Source organism: Dipodomys spectabilis, unplaced genomic scaffold (assembly GCF_019054845.1).
Source record: "Dipodomys spectabilis isolate Male_0828 unplaced genomic scaffold, ASM1905484v1 ptg000072l, whole genome shotgun sequence".
NCBI classification, from domain to species: Eukaryota; Metazoa; Chordata; class Mammalia; order Rodentia; family Heteromyidae; genus Dipodomys; species Dipodomys spectabilis.
Window position 1 is genome coordinate 1200997 of NW_024870749.1, and position 7378 is coordinate 1208374.

Sequence of the window (7378 nt, forward strand, 5' to 3'; positions counted from 1 at the left end):
CTCAAAGAATCTCCTGCCCAGGCTGGCTTTGGACTGTGATCCTCAGGTCTCAGGCTCCTGAATAGCTAGGATGAGAGGTGCAAGTCACTGGTGCCCAGCTTCCACTTTAAGTTTCTAAGTGGTGAATAGGAGATAATAGTCTCATGGGACCTTCTGTTTCTGGGATAGTTTGGAACCCAAGTCCTCAGCTTCCTGAGCAGGCAGGATGATAGACCTCAGCTAAAAACACCTAACGGGTGACACTTTGCTGCAAGGGGGTCTTTGGCTCCGCGTGGTAGAGTGCTAGCCATGAGCCCAAGAGGAAAGTCAGCGCCTAGGCTTTGTGTTGAAGGTTCATGATGGAGAAAACTAAACCAAACCAATTGTCAGCAGGAGACAAGTCACTAGAGTTCAGTACATACATAAATTTGGCCCTGCCTTGGGGGCATATCTGAGCCTCAACTTTCTCATCTGCAAAATCATCTTACTTGTGGAGCTCTAACAAGGACCAGATGAAAGAATACACCCCATGAAAGACTCAGCACATAGCACCCTGTGAAGGACTCAGCACCCAGCACCCCAGGAGGGACTCATCACATAGCTCTATCCCACAAGCAGTCATTAGAATTCAGGTGCTTTCATCAGTATCACCATTCTTTCAGAAAAACATCACAAACCACAAAAGTTCACATCTAATGGTTTAGAGGGGTGGTTAATGGGGGGCAGGGTCCTCAGCCTTGGGGATTGCACTCATAGGTTGAGGGTACTCTCCTAAGACCTTTTCCTCAAGGCTAGAACTCTACCACTTTGCACCTCAGCTCTGAGTATCGCAGACTTCCTGCCAGGCCTGAGTATTCAAACCACCAGTTTCAGAACTCACCCCTGAGCACCTAGGGGTGAGCCAGCAGTGTCTGGTTTGATGGAGTTGGTTTGCAGCTGTTGACCTCTGGCTAAGTCAGGTTAGATGGCAGCCCTCAGCTTCAGACTCCCGGCTTGCTCTGTCATGAGGTATTTGAAGTCCTGGCATTCTATAGTTGCGGTCATAACTTTCTAACTTGTTTTTGGTGCTTCAGTGACAGCACCACTTCTGGCTTTTTCTTTGCAGGTGATAGTGTGGAAATGAACCCAGATTTTCATACATACTAGGCAAACACTCTACCACTGAGTCCCAGTAGTGACAAGTGTAGAAATAGATATGGTTTGTTTTATATATATACATATAAAACAAGAGAGAGATGTCTGTACATTATTAAGTTATATATACTATTTTACTACCAATTGTCAATAATTAAATTATTTCTTCCTTTATTTAGGTATCATGTTTGAATTCATAATGAAGTATTAATTGAAAATTAGGCAATGTACTATGATTATTGTGTATAATTTTATAATATAAACATACACTAAGTAGTAATGTAATTGTTACTTTTACAACATTCCATTCATATGGTTGTATATTGGAATGCATTTTTTAGGATCTCCTGAATTTGTAGGTGGTGGGGATTTGAACCCCGGACCTAGTTTGCTGGGTTTGGCTATGGCTTCCCTGATAGCCCATCAAACTTCAGCAGTGCAAAGTCACGTACACTTTCCGGGCCCTGTTATTTAGACCCAAGATGGTCACAATTCAAAGAAAAAAACTATGTAAAACCACCTTCTGGAACTTCCCAGTTTTATCCTTCTCCTTCCTTCACCCTCTTTTTTTTGTCAGTTGTCAGGCAGAAGTCTGAGTCTGTGCACTGTCCCTCAACTCTTCAGCTCAAGGCTATCATTCTACCACTTGAGCCATAGCAAAACTTCCGGCATTTTTCTGCTTATGTGGTGCTAAAGAACCGAACTCAGGACCTTATGCATGCAAGGCAAGCACTCTAGTACTGAGCCACCTTCCCAACACTTCACCTTTTTTTGCCACTCCAAAGATTTGAACTCAGGTCCTAGGATCTCAGGATGGGCTGTGGGTCCAGAGGCTGCACCCCAGCCTGGAGTGATCAAGGCTGAGGCAGTGTTGCCACAAGCTGAGTTCAAGATCCGGGCCTGGCCAAAAAATTAAGGCCCTGGCTTGGAATTTGCTCCATTTTTCTGGCAAGCCTAGGATTTGAACTCAGGGTCTGGGGAACTCTGTGGCACTGTGGGGGAGGGGAAGCTTACCATCTTTGAAGACAAGAATTTCAGACCAGTTTCAAGGGCCTGAATTCAAGCCCCATCACTGGAAAAATAATACTCATATATGAGATCTTTTTACATACAGGGGTTTACTCCATATGACATTTATTACCCTTCTTTATTCATTGTATATTTTATTTAGCATTATTACATATATAACTTTTTTCATTTATTATATCTTATCACATGGATATATTTGCATATGGATTATACATCATACTGAGACATAGGACTTTTACAGAGAAGGGAAAAATGTGTCAAAATTGGCTTCTTACTGCACATATAAACTTTTGGCAATACTGGGATTTGAACTCATAGCCCACAATGCATAATTTATGAATGGGCCAGTTGTAGAACAAAAGCCTTTGGCAAACTGAGCTGCCGGCCAGTTCTGAGGACCTGCAATTAAACCATAGTAGTGGGATATATATATATATGTATATATATATAAATAGATTGTTAGATATAGGCATAGATATAGATATAGAAAGATAGATAGATAGATAGATAGATAGATAGATAGATAGATAGATAGATAGATAGATAGATAGATGTGTAGTTTGCTATATATATGAGAGAGACAATGTGAGGATATTAAATTATATATATTATGAATTATTAGTTATTAAATTAGGTCTCCATTAAATGCAATATCATGGTTGAATACCTACTAAAGTATTAATGTGAAAGAAGTCAGTATTCTTTAATTAGGAGAACCAAACCAGGGTGTTAGAATGAAAGACATAATCCAATAATTTTTGTGTGGCATTCTATAAGAGAATCATGAACTAACTGTCAATTTAATTGTAACTTTTATAAATTCCATTAAGCATTCCCATGGATAGGAATGATTTTCTCAAGATCTCCCTCCATTTGTATGTGGCGGTCCTGGCATTCTAACTCCAGGCCTGAGTAGTTTACTCAGAAATGCAAACCATTAGAATGACACTGTGAAGATTTCAGATTGTCATGAGGAAAAATAGAACAAGAAGAAAAGAAAGCCAAGTGTCAGTGGATCCTGCCTGTAATCCTAGCTCTTCAGGAGTCTGAGGTAGAGAATGAAAATTTGAATTCAGTCAGGACAGGAAAGCCCAGGACAATCTTATTTCTAAGGGATCACAGGAAATAAAAAAAAAAAAACATGACTGGGGTTGTGGCTCAATTGCATAGCACTACCCTTGAGCAAAAGGAGCTCAGGGACAGTGCCTAGGCTCATAGTATAACCCCCAGACTTGCCAAAAAACAAAAAACAAAAAAACAAAAAACAGTAACTCCATGTCTACCCATGTATGTATGCATGTATTTCTATCGGTTAAGATCCAGAGTCCCTATGTTGAAAGGCACTCAGCTAGGAAATTTGCTTTGAATAAAATGGTTTCATAGCACAGAGAGTGCTTTCAAGACAGTGCATATTCTGCGGCTTCCCTCACTGTTCCCAGTGTAGCCTGAGGGTTTCTGCGCACCTCAGGCTGCTGGAGGAAGTCTGCCTCATTGTTGGAACAGGCAGAGAAAAGTCCTCACTCCTGTACAGCTCTGTAACAAACAACTCCATTTGGGCCAATTAGTGAGGATGGGTGTGGGCAGGCTCTGAAGCCCAGGAGAAAAAGGCGTCTTTGTATCCAAAGCTATCTCTTTCCCCAGTTTGGACAGGAAGCCTTCATTTGTGCCACCTCCTGTGGCAGGCCAAGTTCCTTGTACTTATCCTGTCTTTGTTAGACTATGTACTAGTGTTGGAACAAACTGCTACAATTAATTCAAGGGTCCTTCTGGCAGACAACTAGAGAGCTGAACCGAGTTAAAAGATTCCTAATTGGCAAAGTTGCCTCCTTAGGTTTCCAGAAGCTTGCTGAATTTAAGTACATGGGTAATATCACAATGCTTCCTGGCATCTAGGGCTAGTGAAGCTCATCAGGTTTTGAAACCTTTGACCTCTCCTAGTTGAGCCCTGGATGGATAGCTTTGGGGGTTGAACACAGGGCCTGCGTGCAGACCATGAGCTCAGAACCGAAGCTCACTGCTTTACCACAATTTGGTGTCACAGCTTCACTTCTGAAATCTGTGTGTGTGTGTGTGTGTGTGTGTGTGTGTGTGTGTGTGTGTGTGTGTGTGTGTATGTGTGTGTGTGCATACACTTGTCCTGGAACTTGAATTCAGGACCTGAGCACTGTACCTGAATTTCTCCTGTACAAGAATAGCATTCTACCACTTGAGCCACAGGCTTTTTTTTTAGTGATGTGGTACTGAGGAATCAAAACCAAGGGACTCATACATGCAAAGCAGTCTAACCCCTCCTCTTCAGGTTTCTTTCTTTCTCTTCTTGTATGTTGGAGGAGTTGAAGTCTAGGCCTGGGCACTGTCCTTGAGTTCTTCAGCTAAAGCCAAGTGCGCTACCACTTGAGCTACAACATTTCTTCAGGTTTTTGTTGGGTCACTGGAGAGTAGTGTCCATCTCAAGAATTTCCTGCCCAGGCTGGATCCTGATCCTCAGCTCTCAGGCTCCAGAGTAGCTAGGAGGACAGGCGTGAGTTAGTGGTGCCCAGCTTCCACTTCAAGTTTCTAAGTGATGAATAGGAGATTATATTCTCATAGGATGCTTTATGTCTGGGATAGTTTGGAACCCAGATCCTCAGATCTCAGCTTCTTGAGTAGGCAGGGTGACAGACCTCAGCTACAGATGCCTAGATCATAACACTCTGTTGCAAGAGAGTCCTTGGCTCCACGTGGTAGGGCATTAGCCATGAGCCAACAGGGAAGGGTCAGTGCCTAGGCCCTGAGTTCAAGGTTCATGACTGAGAAAAATAAACAATTGTCTGCAGGAGACAACTCACTAGATTTCAGTACATACATAATTTTGGTGAGCCTCAAGTTTTTCATCTGCACCATCATCTTACTTGTGGAGCTCTTACAAGGACCAGATGAAAGAATGAACCCCATGAAGGACTCAGCACACACCTCATGAAGGACTCATCACATAGCTGTATCCCACACGCAGTCATTAGAATTAGGGTGCTTTCATCGGTATCACCATTCTTTCAGAAACACGTCACAACCACACAAAATTCACATCTAATGATTTAGAGGGATGGGTTTTTTTTGGGAGGGCTGGGAGTCAGCCACAGGGAATGCACTGAAAGGTTTGGGGTACTGTTCTAATATCTTTTGCTCAAGGCTAGAGTTCTACCACTGTGAGCCACAGCTCAGAGTTTTGCAGACATCCTGCAAGGGCTGGGTTTTAAACCCACCAGTGTCAGATCTCAGCCCCTGAGTATTTTGGATGACAGGGCTGAGTGAGCCAGCAGCATCTGGCTCCGTGGGGCTGGGTTGCAGTGGTTTATTTCTGGCTAAGTCAGGTTAGATGTCAGCTGTCAGCACCAGACTCCTGGTTTGCTCTGTGATGAGGTATTTGCAGTCCTATCCTTATATAGTTGCAGTTAGAACATTCTATTTTCTATTTTTTGGTGCCAGACCTGGTTCTTGAGTAAGGGTCTAGACACAGTCCCTGAGCTTTAATGCTCAAAGCTAGTGCTCGACTGCTTGATCAACAGCATGACTTCCATATTTTTCTGTGCACGCGGTAGTGAGGAATTGAACCCAAGGCTTTGTATGTACTAGGGAAGCAACCTACCACTGAGCCCCAGGAGTGACAAGAATAAGAACAGATAAATGTGTAGACTGGTTGACAGATAAATGGATGTATATTTATACAACAAGAGAGAGATGTCTATACTATGTAACTGCATATAGAAAATTACTACCGATTATTGGCAATTAAATTCGTTCCTTTTTAAAGTATCATGATTGAATGCATAATAACATATTAATTGAAAATTAGTCAATGTAGTATGATTGTGTATAATTTTGTAATATAATCGTACACTAACTACTAATTTAATTGTTACTTTTATAACATTCCATTCCTATGGATGCATATGGGTATGGGTTTCTTAGAATCTCCCACCATTCATTAGTGGCAGTCCTGGGATTCGACCTCCAGACCTAATTTGCCGGTTTTGGCTATGGCTTCCTTAATAGCTGCCAAACATCAGCAATACAAGGTCATGTACACTTTCTGGGCCTTGGCATTTAGACCCAGGATGGTTACAATACAAAGGAAATAAAAAGGTAAAACTACCTTCTTGAACTTCTCAGCGTTATGCTCCTCCTTTTTATTTTTTATATTTTTTGCCTGTCCCAAGATTTGAACTCAGGTCCTAGGATCCCAGTGCTGGCAGTGGCAGAGATGCCAAGACCTGACTTCAAGCCCCGTACTTGGCAATAATAATAATAATAATAATAATAATAATAATAATAATAATAAAAGACCCTGGCTTGAATTTGCCCAATTTTTCTGGCAGGCATGGGATTTGAACTCAGGGTCTGGGTAACTCTGTGACACTGTGGGTGAAGGGGAATGGCTCAATGTCCTTGAAGACAAGAAATTCAGACCACTTCCTAGGGCCTGAATTGAAGCCTCAGCACTGGAAAAAAATAATGTTCATATATGAGATCTATTTACATACATGGTTTTACTGCGTTGACATTTATTATCCTTATTTATTTAGTATTATTACACATATAACATTCTTTTTATTATATCATATCACATAGAATATATTTTATACATCATACTGAGACCAAGGACTTTCGCAGAGAAGGAAAACAATGTGTCAAAATTGGCTTCTTACTACAAGAATAAATTTTTGGCCATCCTGGGATTTCAACTCATGGCCTACAATGCCCAATCCATAAGCGGGGTCACAGTCTTAGCAGAACATCCTCTGGAAACTGAGCTGCCAGGAAGTTCTGAGGACCTATAATCAAATCCACTATATGGGACTACATATATATATATATATATATATATATATATATATATATACATATATATATATATATGTATATATATATATATATATATGTGGGACTAGTGTGGCTTGATCATAGGTATGATGACATATGTATATATATTTATATATATATACAAATATACATATATATGTTGATAGATGTGTAGATTGAGATATATATGTATATATATTTATATATACATATTTATATACATATATACATGTATATACATATATATATAGAGAGAGAGAGGGACTGTGAGGATATTAAATTATATATATATTATTACCAGTTATTAGTTATTAAATTATGCTTCCATTTAATGAAGTATCCTTGGTTGAATACTTATGAAAGCATTAATTAAAAATTAGTCAATATCCTTAATCAT